We start from the raw sequence: 17,563 nt of genomic DNA, 5'->3' as shown, positions 1-17,563 counted from the left end.
TGAAACCATAACTGCTAGCTCCACATCACAAGTTTCTTTGTTTTCCCTTATCTTTTGTGGCATCCGATGAAGAAACATCCAGGTCTAAGCGTCCCTGATAACCAGAACAACACATGCTCTTGAAAAATCAGGCAAAGGTGAAGTACCAAAGGTGCTGGAAAAAATGCAATTCTTCATAACCCTTTCAGTACTGGAAGATGGCTAATTTAGTCTCCTCAGGTAATAACAAGCCGTTCACTTCTGACAGATATCAGGCAACGTGCCTTACTCACGAGTCCAGCTGCAACGAAGGCAGTGTCAGGTATCTTCAAGCTCTAGTGGCACGGGGAGAACATAGTGGCAATGGGAGGCTGTTGGATTCACCCTGCGCTGGTCAGAGCTGCAGGAGGGAGGAGTCAGATGCAAGCAGGATAGCAGGGAAGAGGGGAGTGAGTATCTTCCCACCCGGAGCTGCCTCTTGGCTGATCAGAAGGCTGAGACAGTGTCCCCGCCAAGCCACACCTCCGATGCTGACACTGAAATCCAATGCAAATACTCAGATCTGATGTCAGCCGTAAATGTCATTCCCGTAAAGCCCATGGCTGCTCCACAGCTGTGCATCACAAGCTGGAGTGCTGCTTTCAGCCTTCTGCACTTCTGCGCTCCGAGCTTAGCACGGGGAAAAGCTGCAGGAGCCTTATAGGAAGAAGAAAGAGAAGGGGTGTGTCTGCTCTGCCTCTTGTGCTCCTGCTCCCGCTGCACACGTGTGTACACACAGCATACAGACGCTCACTGTGCAGTCACTCGGTGGCAGCCTGTTAGTAATGGCAGGGAAGAGCCACGCACATCAGCAAGGTGTTCCCTGCCTCTGTGGTGTCTGCTCAGGCTGGGGCTTATAAAACTTTCATTCCCCGTGTGGTTCAAATCCAAATGCTCACTGTCTGCTCTAACGAAATACATGGGTAGAACCACGGCCAAGTGCATTTTGGTATGTTAGGCGCGTTTTCTCTTGAGAAAGAGGAATACTGCTGAAGCTTACAAGCTGACAAAATTTTCAGCACTCGGATGTCAAGCAGATGGGTAAGTTCAACGCAGTCTTCTTGGAGAACTCTGCCTCTCCTTTCTTTTCAGCACCACTTTGCATTCAAATGCTCAACAGGGATGCAGGACAAATATTTTCTGATTAAGGCTTATATTGTAAGGCTGCTCCAGTTACGTACTAATCTGTGTAACATTACAAATCCACTTGGTTAGAAACCTGTTACTAACAACAGATCCTCGCCCACTTCCACCCACCCAAACCAGCATGGCTTGGGCCTCTTCCCCCCATCAGGGCAGCACAGGGCTGGAGGCAGCAACTCTCAGGGGTGCTGAGCCCCCAGCAAGACCAGCAACAAACGCAAAGGCACAGCCCCAGCTCTACCATGACGAGTCCACAATGCAGGGATCAGAGCTAAGGACAATGACAACTTCTCTGAATAACCCCTCCTTCCCTTCCCATTCCCAAGCTGCCCTGCCATGGCACTGGGAAGGCCGATGCCCCAGGATGAGCCAGGTCTTCAAGCTGTCCTCACCACAGGACCAACATAAAAACACACTCCTCCTATGCAGCCCGACCAGGAGCCACTGCCCTTCCATTCTCCCCTTCCCATCGCGGCTGCCTCTGTTGGGGATCCCGCACTATTTACCAGGACTGACTGGCAACCCTTATGTCATGAATTTGCAGAATAGTGGCATCCATCCTGCCTTCCACACAGGGCACAGTCCTGGATCTGGACCATCCATCTGGCCTCTATCTGTACAGGATTTGAGTTGGCTTTTGTGATTTATCCGTCCTGCTGGACTATTGATTGTTAATCTGTTCTGTGCCAGCTAAAGGCCAGGGCTCATTTCCTTCTATTTACAAATCACAGTCACCTCTGCCCCCACAAGTCAACTTTAAATTGAGGACAGTGTTCTAAATCTTGAGATTAACAGCATGAGCCAGATCAGAAGAACAGTCACAAGAGATAAGAGAAAGAAGCATCATTCACCCTTGTTTGGACCCCTATTTTCCAGTCTGTCTTTCTCAGGAAACATGCGACCACCCTGTCTGAATGTGGATATGTGCATGTGCATGTCTCTCTCCCACTCCTAATTCCTCAGTTCACTTGGACAAAATGATCATTTTCATCTCAATCTGATGGTGTCAGAACTTCCCACAACGTTTATGAAAACGAGCAGCTGATCAGAGGAGATAGATGCCGGTAGGCTCCCCAGCCAGGAGGCAGCGTGCAGTGGAGCCCACTCTTCACTGGACACTAGTGAACACAAAGCAGAGACTTAGTAAATATCCCAACCATAAGAAAAAGCATCGGCTGGGATTCATGCCCTCCTGGCTATCAAAGTCAATCAATTAACCTAGATGTTAAACTGTAGAAAATAGGCTTCATTCACTCTGGCATATCTTAGTGCTTCCTGACACATGATCAATTGCTTTATTTTTAAATTCCAAGCTTCCATTGCCTGTGTTGTCTTCATTTGCTCTTGCCACATCACTGTGAGGTATTTAGAATCAATGCTAATAATACTTGGAAAATGCAATTTTCCTACTTTGGGAATTTTTGCTCCTGTATCCCAAGCCATTATACCTGCATTAGATGTCCAGTAGGTCTGATTGCAGACATCAACCACAAATTTTCTGGAAGTTCCCTTAGTACAATCTTCTTTGCACACTTCTTTACTGACCTTGCTTTACAAGCTGTGCATACACAGCTTCTCTGCCTCTCTACATTTTTGGACACTTTGGCATGAGCAGTTCATTCCATGTGTTCCCTTTGTATTTGGAGTGAAATGCTCATCAGTGTTTTTAAGAAGAAAGTCACTTTTATTTACCCCCATATCCACTCAAGGCAGGTGATGTATTACTCACTTCAGCTTCTCTTCCCACAGAATGTATTTAATTATATGAACTGCACCTTGCCATTCCCTGTGGCAGCTTTTACTGTAAGTTAGAATACGGTGAAATGTTCTTTCCTTTCTGGTCATTTCGTAGTTATAACCTGAAGGTCTTAGGAGCCATGAATTCAAGCAGTTTCCCCTCTTATTTATTTTTTTTAAATGTAACTGATAAATTCCAATAAAATAAAACAAGTACAGAAAGAGCAGTTTCAATCTTAAGACTAAAGAGAGAATGCAGCTGCAGTAAGGAGCACGCAGCTCTGTGAGTGCCAGCAAGAGCAGCCTGATCTCCCACGGAGCTGTGCCTCACGGTACTCGACTGGCACATCCAGCGGGGGCTGAGCCCCAAAACTTCTCTTATGACCAGGACACATGAATCTGCACTGGGTTCTCTGTTCTCTTCTAAAGAACAAGTTTATATTGCAATATTTCAGAACTTACAGGAACACTACCTTTCGGATTTCAATTTCAGTCTCAAATTTCACTGAAATCTGTGAACAGGCTCAAATGGCTGGAGGTGGTGACAGGTGAGCAAGCAGAAGGCAGACAGCGTCATCACAACCCCCCTTCTACCCTCATATTTTCTAAAGAAACAGTGCTAGAATGGAATATATAGCAGTGCCAAGAAAGCCACAGGTAGCAACCTTGCAGAAAACACAACAAAGAAAAAGACACTTTTCTCTGCTGTTAAGTCCCTGGTTTGGGCTGCGCCAAGGAAGGCATGCATTTGTAGACTGAGATCCTTCCTACATATGCCCTTCATTCTCTGCCTTTGGACTCCTGGATTATGGGAGGTTCCTAATACAATACTGTCCTTTGCAATATGCATCTTGGTGTGAGTTCTCTTCTGTGCTAAATAATGACCACAGACAGAAAATATATAAGGTATGGAAATCTCTCTGGCCTCATTTCAAACATCACTGCACAACAAGGTCTTTAACAAGTCAGCACTACTCCACAGTCTATGAAATGATTTCTAAGAGACACACTGCATGTAGCAATTCAGGAATGCGCGTGAAATGAATCAAATATTCACCATTCATAAAATACAATCAACAAACAGGTTTTAAAAATTTATCCTATTTAGTGTATAAGTCGTTTTATTTTCATACCTTGCACTAAGCTAAGCTTTAACTTATGGGTTTGCCTCCTTTTCTCACTCATGAGAGACAAGGTTATTATAGCAGCTGTACAAATATTTCATTTCAGATAGTAATATATGCCTCTATGCCAGGCATAAAGGTATATATATAAAATTCCATAAATGTCTTTGTAATTTATTCCTCAATAGCATTTGATAGATTTTTTTTTCCTCTAGACTTTTTAACAGACTTTTAAAAAGATGTCAAACTAAATGACCGTTATTGGTCTACTGGATTCAGACAACACTTCCAGATACAAGCTGGTTAAATGCAGCTAATTGTTTCATCTGGTTATTTGCCCCAGATGAACTCAGTCCATGCCGGCTTCTAAGAAAAGGCAGATACTCTGATACTTAATCCATTTCCGCTGCAGCTGTATTGCTGTGCTGTAGGAAAAGGGTGCTTTCTGAATTGGAGCAATTAGAGCAGTGTAAATCAGGAATAATTCCATTAAACCTAAAAATATGATTTAACTTATGTGCTCATTATGGGTTAGCCTGCAATAGCTCTAACTCAAGTGAAACAGGAATTTGCTGTGCGGATGCTCATTTCAAAGCCAGGGGACTGCTGCTGCTCACAGTCCCTGCGAGAGGTAGCACCCTCTCTGAACAGACGTGCTAGTTCTAAGCACTGCCCACTGCCAGATCTCCAACTTTTCTTTTTTGCTGCTGTGCTGCAAATGTAGACAGCAAATTGAGACTGCAGTGAACTGAGCGTTTCTGGAGAACTGCAGAATTAGTAAAGGACAAATGGAGCTGAAAAGTGAGTAAGCCCCAAAGTGTCCACTGGGCGAGGTATAATCATGACGTGTGTGTCTTTCCCTGACACATTCAGAAACCTATACACAGCATGCCAATGAAAAATGAAGCTAGTGCCAGCACTTCAGTGAGGCTGGCAGTAGACAAGATGGCTGAGATGAGAATGAATCTGTCCGGGCTGCTCTGTACGCACACTGCCAGCGATGATTATGTGCTGTCCTTCAGGAAACGTCCAAAGTGGGATCAGAGAGAAGAGAAAGAAGCAGTTGTAAGATGATAATAATTCCAGGAAAACAATGCTGAGAAGGAAGAGGCATTAAGGAAGAGGCAAGCTGCAGTGTGTACCAGGAGGAGAAGGGTCTGTTACGCTAGGAAGGTGTTATTTCTCTAGTGGATGGCACAACAGAGAGGTGGTAGCAAAATCTGCAGCTCCCAAAGTGGAGAGAAGCTTGGTTCTGGGTAGTGTGGAGAGTAAGACATTCTGCTAGCTGTGGCGTAATGGCTCTCTGGAGACAAGACACTCCACAATGTCACTTTTATTGAGCAGCCACTGGCTCAATGAATTGATAGGAGGAGACAGACAGCTAGCAGGGAAGCTATTCTTCAGTACACCTCCTCGCAGTAACTGTTTGCTTTCTAATAGAGAGCACAGCAGGCTATGAATATAATTCATGGAACAGCATGATATGAATGCTTTTAATTTTGCTGTGCAGCTCTACTAGCAGTAGAACACCCATGCTGCAGCTGTATTAGTGTGGTCATACCTAATCACTGAACAAATCCAGTAAATGTAACATTGTGCTCTATAATCACCCCTATTTTAGACACTGGTAAATGTATTCATCATGTTGGAAAAAAGGGAAATGTTGTGCATCTATCAGGAGCTGGACAGTAACACCACACTGCTGTGGAAAACAGCACTGAGAGAGTTAACTGGAGAATCCAAACAGCTGGAAAGAAACAATTATCCCTTTCTGATGGGAGGAAAAAAAATGGAAAAAGGCAAGGACTGACCCTGCTATGAACCCAACTGGAAGCAGCAAAAAGATCAGCTGTATTTGTAGAACTTTTTCCAATAGTAATAAAATTAATGACCACAAGAACCATTTGTAGTACTGTTTGCACATTGCACTTCCTGCTGTATAGTCTCAAAAATTCTGCAGTGGGTCATCTTGGCCCTTCATTTCTCTTTTCATGGTTCCTTCCTCATCATCTCCTCTCCCACTAACCTTCAGGGAAGGCTGAATGAGAAGCCTCAGGAGTTAGGATGAAACTGAGTCCTGCAGAGTGAAGATCGTAAGCTTCGGAACCTAATTCTGCCTCTAGAGGACTAAGAATTGTATTTACTGGTTATGACTGCCAGTTATCTATACCAACAAAATTATCACCTTCCTAGCACTGATCTGTTTCTTGGAGAGATGCTATTTTGGAAAGAAAGCCAGTGTTGCTTTACCCTGAAACCACAAGCATAAATGTTATCATAAATGATATCCAAAGAAATTGGACAAAGCACAGGACAAACCTTACTGCATGCAACAACAAAGATAAAATCTTGTTTTAAAAAAGGGAACGCTGTCTATTCTGCACATACATTACAAAGACTTTAGGGCACCTTACTTTAAGGAGGGAGATGGCTTTCATGCACCACAGTAGTATTTCTCCAAATAAGAACAGGAGCAGAAATGTGTTGATCTTTCCCAGAGGAGGAGTCCCAGGGACAGGAGCAGCTCTGCAGGAAGGTGGCAGCCTTTCACCAGCCTGAATGAGGAAGTGCTACAGAGAAATTTAAGGTTCCCCATTACAGAAGACTACTGTTGCTTAGAGTGTAGAAATTTCCCTTCCTAAGACTTCCTTAGAAATTCTTCTATTCTGACTTGAAGCTTTGGAAAAGGTCAGAAAATCAGGGGAAAAAAAAAAAAAAAAAAAAAAAAAAGAGAGAGAGAGAGAGAGAGAGAGAGAGAGTCTGGGGTAAAGCTGAAAAAAAAAAAAAAAAAAAACAAAAACACAAGTAATACTGTAGAAGAAATACAGGTGATAAAGCAGGTTTGGCAGATTTCACATATTCTGTTAAAATGTTGGAAGAAAACAGTAGATGTTTCCTTTCCACAGTCTTAACAAATTTGAAAAGATACTAAAAGTCATATGGGCTGAGAATGAATGTGCCAGCTCTAGGCACTGTTTTTGTGATACCTGTGTGCTGGAGTCCCTAAAAATCACAGTTCATAACATACCCACATCTTCTAGCTTCTTCCCCAAAGGGTAACCAATTGTGCATGTGCTTTTGAAATGTTTTTCAGAGCACTGAATAAAGAAAGGGCTTCTAACTAACTTTGAGTGACAGTAAAAAGGTCCATTAACCTTGCTGATGTAAAGGATGACTGAGTTTCTATTAGAAAGGGTCAGAAAGGTAGTAAGAGAGGATACAGGAAGACAATGAAATCTTTCCTCTTATAGAAGGGAATTTTTGTATAGATTTTTTTTTATAATGGAATGATTTAATTGAAGTATGAGCTCATCAAAAGGACAGTGTGTTCATGGGATCTAAAGCACTGCAAAGAAGGAATACTGCAGATTTCAGAAGAAAGTAGTTGTACTTTCCCACTATCTTTCACTAAGTGGTACATACTTGAGAAGGAAAACGTTCGGTTTATGGTGGTTTTTAGTTTCACATTCTTCTAAATAAACTTCACTTTCCAGTAATTGGATTTTTGTTTTTAAACTCTTTTTAAAAACCACGGTGCAATGCCAAAGGTCATCAGATTGGGAGGCAGTGCAATGTGAAGAGATGTTGGGGCTTTGTTTCGACCAGCTCCCCCAGGTACACGTTGGGCTGATCCTACTCCAGATCTGCAAGGGCATCAACAGTTTGCTTTGGAGATGCTGGGAATTGCTCAAGTGTCTATAATTATCCAGAACAATTGGCTCAAAAACCAGAATATCACATATCACATAATGAAACAGAAACCACATGGCATAATCTGAGGTTTGGTATCATCTTATATATTTGCACAAACTAACAAACTAAGGTGGGAAATGATAACAAAACTCTACTGGTTGAGCTAAAGAAAATGCATTATTTCATGAAAAACATAATTTCTTCCATTTCCAGTCAGTTTAATATCATTCATCAGTATTTATGTAACAGGGGACCTACTGGTTCTCAGTAAGGTTATTTTGCAGACAAGGAAAGGCTGAATTAAGAGTGTAATAACTTGTGTTACACCAACAAGAAACAAAACAAATACACTGGTCTCCTGTAAATCTATTCATCATCACTTAGTCTTCATAATAAACATTTATTTTTGTCAACTACTTCCCAGGTTCTGATACCATGTCTAACCAGAGGACAGGTTCCCAACCCAGAAGCAGAAAGATTCTGTATTCTGACCTAAAAGATCAGACAGGTTCTGTTTTGTAAAATCTATAAACCATGTATTTTTTGGCACTGAGGAGAAATCAGAGAAAAAGAAAGGTATAGGAAAGAACAAGATGCCTAATGTTAAGATAGTGGGACATTTTCCCACCAATTTGAAGATGTTCCCTGAATAAAGACAGAATGAAAACTAGAAGGTCATTCAGAACTGATTTACCCTATGCATGATGATTACTGAACCTCAACATTTTTAAAGAACTTATCTGGATTCGTCCAGTAACCCCATTAAACCCAGACCAAGTTACAGCTGTATATGGGAGCTGAAAAATCAGGCCAGAATTAGCATAAAATCCAGCTCTCCCATGAGATGTCTGATACTTTCTGTGTTCAGTTGTGGAACAAAGCAAGAAAATGTTATTCTATTTATTTTCCTGGTATGAATATTGAAATTTCTGAAGAGAAAAAAAAAATCAAATCTTTATAAACCTCAAAATAATTTCAAAGAAGATTGAGACAAATTTAACACCATATTGCCAAGAGATGAACATAGGCTTGTGTTCTTCACACAGTCAGCTTCCTGCAGGCCTGTAAAGCAAATCCCAAGAACTACAACTGACTTTAAAGACCCTCAGTCACAAGGCTTTGACAGGTAAACTTCATCCCTGCTGTGAGCCTTCCTGAACTGTATCAGAAGTAATGCCACTACCGACTGGTGCTGCAGAGGCATGGTGATCCCTGCGGGGACGGCTGCATGCCTACTGTCAGAAGAGCTGCCAAGATGTCACCCCTGGACCTCCAGCAAGTGTGCTGTGAGTTCCACAAAGGAAGGTGGACTGGTGCCATGGAAAGGGGAGCACCGAAGCAATGCTTCCTGTCACTGGCACCAAGAGAGGGAAGGTGAATGTAAGAAAAGCAAGCAGATGCAGCCCAAGAAGCAGCTATGTAAATCCAGGACTTGCACAGGAGTGTACTGCCTAACATTGTGCATTAGGAAACGGAGGTTAGATGTGTTCTTACCAGCTGAGAACCAGGAGTCAAGTCTTCTCTGAGGCTATGTGCTGCTGATCCATGGATTGTCCCGGCCCTGTGAAGCAGCCTGCCAAACGTTCAAGACTGCGGGGCTTCCATTTTCTGCCCTGTGCTGCATGTGAACCAGAAATCACCGCAGGTACAAGGCAGTGTGGCTTCACTTGCAAACAGCACAGCACACACTGCATCAGGTTTCTGGAAGCTGTCTCCATTAAGTCGTATTCCCCAGTGGAGTATACTCTACCTAGAATTTTAAACAAAACGTAAAAATGTGCCGAAGACATTTAAAACTGAAACTGAATTAAAACTTCCAGAATTATGAACATTAAGAGCAAAAATACCAGTGATGCATATGATGATTAATATATTTGTATTCCCTGCTGAGAATATGATAATAATAAAATATTTGTATTCCTCTTCTGGGCCCAAGGTCCTTCTCTCCCCGGCACAGCTGTGAACTACTGAATATGTTTAGCAGGTGTGTCCTTCAGTGAGCAAAATGCTAGCTGAAACATGAATGTCGGATTGTGCTGTTTTCACTTTCCTGTTTATCACTGAAGAAGTTAATATTCACAAATTCACTTTTTTTTTTTTTTCAGATCAGCACCTTTAGAGAATATGTACAGACATATCATATAGAATCATATTTTCACTTGCATTTACAACACCTAAAAGGATTTGAGCTGTATTTCAGGAATTATGTTATTCTCTTTAATCAGTCCATCATGCTATGCTCTCCATCCCTCCACTATGACGAGCTGCTGGGTGTAAACACTCTTGACACTTGGAGACAGAAAAGCACCTACTTAAAGTGACGACCTGAGCACAGAATGGAAGGCTAACAGTTAAACAACTTCAACTGATTATTCTTTCCACTTCTGTGCGTAAACTGACAGGGTTAGTCAGTATATTCCTGTTTTTCCATTCTTACTTTAATATGAAAAAACCTTTTTACTGTGAGGGTGGCCAAAGACTGGTGCCAGTTCCCTGGAAACATGCACCTCCCGGCTGGATGGGCACCCTGCTGGAGCTGACCCTTGCTAACTCAGGTAAGTCATTTCCAGTCTGCCCATTAGGTTACTCAGGAGGAACAAAGACAAGCTCCCCAGTTCCCTGAAATACAACAAAATCAAACCAAACTCCTTGTGATGCACGAGTTCCTAAAAGTGCCCAGCCAGCTGAGCGTACAGAGCCCATCATTTTGTTATTTCCTGTGTTTACAGGGACTTTAGAAGCCTGCCAGCTCACACAGGGCTCGAGAGACTCACTGTGGAGCACAGCAGGATACTCAATAACTACAAAAAGTACTTCAGTGGCCTGGGCAATGTTTTAAGATGTTTAAGTGGGCCATGCACAGGAACCCTACAGCAGTAAGGGGCAGAATAGCTGCCTGCACTGACACTCACAGCTGTTTGTCCAGCCCTGAGCAGCTGCACATCAGTGTCCACACGGGCCACGCACCGAGCTCATCCCGGCAGCAAGCACAGCTATTTCCCATTGGAAATGAAAGTACAGAATGAAAAACAAGCATCCAGCATCCTTACTTCACTGGAAGCCCATAAACCCAGTGAAACAGGAAATTAAGGCCACCAGTGTATTCACCAAATCAATTTATATCATACATAAAGCACCTTAAAAATGTATGCAATGAGAGTGTCATTTTAAGTCCTACAATACCTGCAGAGAGTGTGGGCCATGACACAATGTGCTAAATGCCATTCAAGAATCCTATTAAAAACTCCTTATAGCAAAGTATAAAATCACAACAGATCTTTCTTCTTTTGCAAAACTGGCAGTAGCCACTACCAGCCCGATCTCGTTAGTGTCGATGCTCACATTACCTGCAATGAATGAGGCACAGAGAACTGCCTAACCATTCAGAGCAGCTTGCAGATCTGCAAAAATTCACATTCAGAGCACCAAGGCACAAATATATCCACATATCTTGAGATCCGCTTCATCTGAAGGGACACAGGCAATTTGTTTACTGCAGCGCAGTAGTCTTGCTGTCTTTGTCAGGCTGCATTCACTGAAACTTCAACATAAAGGAATCTCATATACCCAGCCAACCTCAATAACAGAATTAACAAACTTTTAATAGGGAGTGACACTGAAGAATAATATCTATTACATAGGGCTTTTTACTCGGCTGTGGTATTTTTGTTTACATGCATTAGAAAGCTAATAAATGACAAAAATTAAATCTTAGGTTTCAAAATTCCACCTTCTTTGTCATAAATTTTTTATTATTTTTTTTCTCCTTTGGCTCAATTCTATACATGTTGAAGCAGGGAGATTTTGTTTCTCAAATTTGGTGAACTCTGAAACAGGAAAGCCCAGCAGGCTTTTAAATCTCCACTTTTACTACCAAATTACAGATACTGTAATTCCAAGAAAAACAAGGCAACAAAGGTATAAATATTTCCTAGAATTTTCAGTACACTGAAAATGAAGCTCTCCTCTTTGATACTGCAGTTTGATCTTCCCTAGCAATATAAAATAGTTAATTTACAGAACTAAAAAAAATAAACATATTCAGAAAGTTGTCAAATAATAAAAGATGCAACAATAAGGGATATGCAGAGCTATGCTACAAGCATTTTCTTAATGATTCTACTCAAGAACTCATGAATATTTTAATGGGAGTGTAGAAGAGAACCTCCCAAACACGATCAAATTCCACTTAGAAAACAACCTTTCAAATACAGTAACAAGCCCAGCCTCTGATCTGCAAATTTTGAGACTCAAACTGCAATAAAGAGACTGCAATATCAAGGCTTGGTGCCTACAAGAACTGCATATATTGTGACAGCAATGTATAGGAAGCCTTGCCATAGATCCCTCACTTTGTCAGACCAGATGGAAACCATGCATCACTACATTCTGAGATTAAGGTTTCAGAGAGAGAAAAGAAAAAAATGCTTGAGAAGAACACTTGATTATTTCCAAACACTGAATCTCTGGACTCTTATGTTTGTCTTACCCCCTGGGAGGCTGAGTTTTCACTACTGTCTCACTGATGTTGTTATTGGTACTAGAGCCATATCTGAGAACACAACCCCCCCCTGCACTGGCTGGAGATCAGCACTGTGTATTTCACTGCAGCCAACCTGGCAGCAGGCTGAGCCCATGCCAGCTTGAATCCCTTAAACTATGTGCTGAGGCGCTGGAAAGGACAGATGTAATCCAACCCCAGAAGTCCCCACTGGGCCATCCAAACTGCAGTAGAAATCTGAAATATGTCCCATTCAGTTAACGTGAAAACTGGGCATTGTGTTCCGTCACCCTGTAGCACTTGGAAAGCATTAAGTGCAAAAGGCAGTAAATCCAACTACCCCATTAGGTCCTGAATTCTGCATTTACACTCCAAAAGGGACCAAATTCTCAAAATGCCTGTGCACATACACAGCTGACCACAACAAGAGTTTAAAAAGCAGCCGTTTTGTTTTGATGCTCCAGATCCTGATGCCTTTTCCATGGTTTCTGGGCACAGAAGGCACCTTATAAGCTGTGGCAGAAGTGGCAGAGGGGATACACAAGTGCTATTTGGAGCTTTAAGCTACCATCAATACTTTTTCTAGCATATGATACTCAAAAGAGCAAGAAATACATACTGTAAATGCACATAACCCATGTATTTTTCCAGTGAACTGACATTTGTGATTAGCTTGGAACAGACAAATCTCAATATAAGTGAGTCATTCTCTCATCGAGAAAACAGGTATGGTTAAATAAGCACACTTAGTCAGAGTGCACAGCATAGTAATCAGGTGTAAAGTGAGCAGATTTCTAGTTGACTTATTTAACAACACAGGAATAAATTGTCCTCAATCCCCTCAACAAACAGTCTTACATTCTCATCAGCTTTTAAAGTATCAGTAAGTAACTTTAATGGAAGCATTAAACAATTCATGGTTCTGTATCTGGGATGGGGCAACCCTGGCTGCACATACAGACTGGGGCCTGAGGGGCTGGAGAGCAGCCCCACAGAAAGGGAGCTGGCAGTTCTGGCTGACATTATTTCTCACAACTGGTTCTTTGCTAATTTTTTCCCTGAAGGTCTGAGGACAAAACATCCAACCAAGATAATCAGTTAGCCTCCATCTGTAGCACGTCCACTAGTCATTTCACAAAGTGTTTTAGCCACCGTGAAAGCAATAACCGATTAAACAGCAATCAGTAAAGCCACATTTGTAACTATGTGACTACAATATTTTGTTTAGAAGGAAGCATAGAGTTGATCACAGATAGATTATTTCAGTCTGTGGGCAGAAAGCTTATTCTTGTCAATGCCAAAAAGCACTCGTTTGATACTACTGAAATGCTAGTATCATTTAGTAAGTTCTAAGAAGTCAAGTTCTTATGACTGCATAGTCTGTGACTTCATGGCAGTTAGCCTACTTTATAACATTACTCAAGTTTGGGGGATGAAAGAAATCAAAGAGTATCTTTTCTCTGCCTATTTGTAAATATATGGGACACTACTGTAACATCAGAGGTTCAATAAAGCATTAACACTCCAATGTTTGATGAATACAGAGATTTTTTTGAGAGTTATTTTATATGAACCATATCTGGTGAAATCATTTACCAAAAAAAATGTGAATTATATCCCTACAAATATTTAGGAATAGTAATAAAAGGAAAAAAGTATATTCAAAACCATAGTCATTTTTAAGCACTCCTTTATCCAGAAGGCATTACATTTAGGTTGTCCTAATTAATTTAAGTAAGAAAACACTCAAGAGAAAGTAATAATATTGACTGTAAGGCAGTAGCAACCTTGTGGAAACTCTCATGTGAATACATAGAATTTATAAGGGATATATCTATCTGAAAGTCCCTTGGGCCATGTAGTTTCACACCAACTGATTTCCAGTCAATTATGCCTTAAATGTTGAAGTTTGTTTGATTTATTACAAATATTGCAGCCTGAGGGTTAGTGCTATGGGAAAAAAAAAAAAAAAAAAAAAAGGTGCTTAAAGACTCCTCACATATTGACAGCAGCTTGCTTTTCTCATACGTATTTCACCGTTGATTTTGGTTTGCTAAAACAATTCTGAAGGAATATTGAAAAAAAATCTCCAATTCAGTTGTCTAATGTGTAAAGACCCACTTAGATCTAACAAGGAAAAAAAATGACTTTCACTATCACTACGTTAAGTACTCAAAGCATGCCTCTTCAGTAAGTACACAACAGTGCATTGAGACAGAAGCAAAGTACACTGTAATTAAGAACCAACTCAAGGTCAGGCTCATCATCTGTTTCTTAATTAAGTTTTAATTTGAATTATCAGTAAAACATTTAATGCTTTTTCCTTAAAGCTACAGCAGACAACACATTCATACCCAGGAATCACAGAACCACAGCAGGGCTGCAGCTGGAGGCACCTCCAGGTCCCTCTGCCCCAGCAGGGCCACCCAGAGCAGGGCCCAGGGCCACATCCTGACATTTTCTGGAGGTTGTCAAGGAGACCCCAGCACCCTGTGGTACCCTCCTGGCTCCGGTTTGTGCTCAGGACCTCTGCCCTTGGTGCTGGGCTCCCCTGAGCAGGGCCCAGCTCCGTCCTCTTGCAGCTCCCTGTGGGTCTGGGTGGCTGCAGGGGAGCTCCCCCTGAGCCAAGGCACCTCCTCGCCAGGCCAAGCAGCCCCAGCCCAAATGCCTCTCCTCATGGCAGAGGGCCAGTTTTGTAGCCCTATGTTGGACTGACTTTTTTTTTTTTTTCCAGTGAAAAGGGGATTCTGTTTCTTCAGGATTTAGCAGACAGACGATGCTAGCTTTTTTCTATTTGTTATGAAGATATGCAGTCTTCAAACTGGAATAAAGTGAGTTCAAAAATTGGCTGCTTTCCTGGCTTGATTGTGCAGTGAAAAAGCTGCTGCAAGCTATCTGACTTGATCAAACATGGCTTTGAGTGTTCTTAGAAGACAGAACATTTTAAAAAAAAAAAAAAGAGAGAAAAAAAAATAGATGACATCACAACATACTATGAGGAAGCTTTAGAAAATAGGCATGAAAACAGAAAAGGAAAGAGGAAGAAAAAAAAAATCCTATTCTCAAGCTTATATTCTAACTGACTTTTGTTCTTCTACTCTCTTACTTTCATTCTTTCACAAGTTTTCTCATAGATTTTCCATTACTCACTTCCAAACAAGTTTTGTTCACACTCTTCCATTTTCCCACCCAACTAGATGTCTACTTTTCTTATTTTGTCTTTGCTTCCTGTTACCTTTTTGCCTTTTATTTTTCTTATGTCATGTTCTTTCTCTTCCTCTCTGTATTCTGCTTTCTCTTTCCTCTTTCCTCGTTTCCCATGTTCCAGCTCTGTATTTCATGGCACTGAACAATCTCATCATAATTTAAACATGTTAATCTGCACAAAGAGACCCTGAAGTTATCTTTTGTCAATAACTAGTAACATTCCTCTTCAATTAGATCCATCTACAACAAAATGTCACAAAACTACAACCCAACATCATTCTCTATATACAATTCTACAAAGAGAAATTGGGTAAGGTGATTTATGGCTGTATTCTGCAAGCTTGGAGCAACCGGGCTGCCATGCTCAGTGATGAAGAAAGCCTTTTTTTTAAAAAAAAAATAAATACATATATATATATACACACACATATTATTCACTTAATTAACGTAATAGATTACTACTAATAAACATGGATAAACAAGAAAAATATTCAAGACTGCCAGGTTTCATAAAAGTGTGATTGATTATAAGAGGATAAGACCAGAAAAATTCAAACTTATTCAAGATCCTTATGACTGCAGATTTTAAGCTTACCTGAGCAACATTACCTGAGTAAGTCTCTGGTTTAGTGTGTTATTATGATGACAAATTGGCAAAAGGACCTGCATACCTCACTAGTTAAACTCAATGCATTTTTGTAGATGTCTTACATAATTACAGTATTTCAACTACTTAGCTGAGTAATATAACACACTCCAAAACAATGAACTGACCGATAAATGACTTTAATCACAAGTAAAGAACTCCTTTAGGATTTAGTCATAAGTACATCATTAGCTCTATGCAATGTTTTTAGGGACATTAAGTCATATATAAAGACAATGAGTTCTGCTGCAATCAACTGGGTTAAATGCAATTAAACACCACCATAAGATACCAGCTCCCTTCCAGCTCAGGATATTCTAAGTTTCTAATCAGGCTGGGTGTTAGGAAAAGGTTTTTCACTGAGAGATGGTCAGGCACTGTAACAGGTTCCTCAGGGAGGCACCAATTGACTTGGTCATGGCACCAATCCTGCTGGAGTCCAAGGATTGTTTGAACAATGCTCTCAGACACAGGGTTTGGGTTTTGGGTGGTTCTGTGTGGAGCCAGGAGCTGGATTTGGTGAGCCTTGTGGGTCCTCTCCAGCTCAGGGTATTCTGTGATTCTCTGACTTTATGAGCTGTGCTTCTTGGATACACAGCAAAGCTAGCTGTAACCTAACAGGTGAGCACCACCGGAGCGGCACCCTGGGAGAGAAAGGATTCTGTTAAAAGCCAAGGAAATTAAATACATAAACCCAAAACAATGCTTTGGAAAAAAATGTTTTCCACCTGAAATGTCAGGGAGATCCATCAGACTACAGACAGCGGCAGCACTCCAAGGAGGTCTCCAGGACAGCGGTACCACCAGCGCCTGCTCCTGGCCATCCCCTTTGGGTGCAGGGTGCCCTTGCCTGTACAACAGCACCCAGCACTGCCCCGTACCATGCTCACCTGCCGGTAACACTGCTTTCAGGATCCTGTCAAATGCTTTGTCTACTAGAGTTTCTGAAGTTGTTAATATCTGAAAAAAAAAAATCATAGTCTAGAGAAAATTAAAGCTTATTTGGTGCAATCTTCATTAGATGGCAAAATTTGCCTTTCTTTGTCATAAATGACATACAAACAAGCTTAGAAGACAGAAAAAAAAAATATATATATATATATTTTTTTCTTTTCTAGGAAAAGGAGTGACGATTTTGTTTTCCCGGTAGTTTTACCAGTATTTTTAGTGCAGTTTTTGTATTATTCACGCCTGTGACTGCACTCAACCAGGTAACTGATAAACATTCAGTCAGCGATGTGTTCTCAAATTCAGCTGCATTCTGAATCAGCTTCTGTTATTACTTTAATGTATCATATATCAATGCTTCTGACAGACTTCCACAAGTCTTTTTAATAATAACACTATCACTTGTCTTAGAGCTCCTAATAGTCTAACCTCTGTCATGCAAAAGTCATTACATCACATGTATTTTGAGGAGACAATACTCATGTTTGTATTCCAGCTTCCCCTCACTCCTCAATTAAAACAGAACAAGAATCTTAAGACAACATT

Source organism: Netta rufina (assembly GCF_964035555.1).
Source record: "Netta rufina genome assembly, chromosome: 9".
Classification (NCBI taxonomy): domain Eukaryota; kingdom Metazoa; phylum Chordata; class Aves; order Anseriformes; family Anatidae; genus Netta; species Netta rufina.
Note: the sequence above shows the minus strand (reverse complement) of the source record.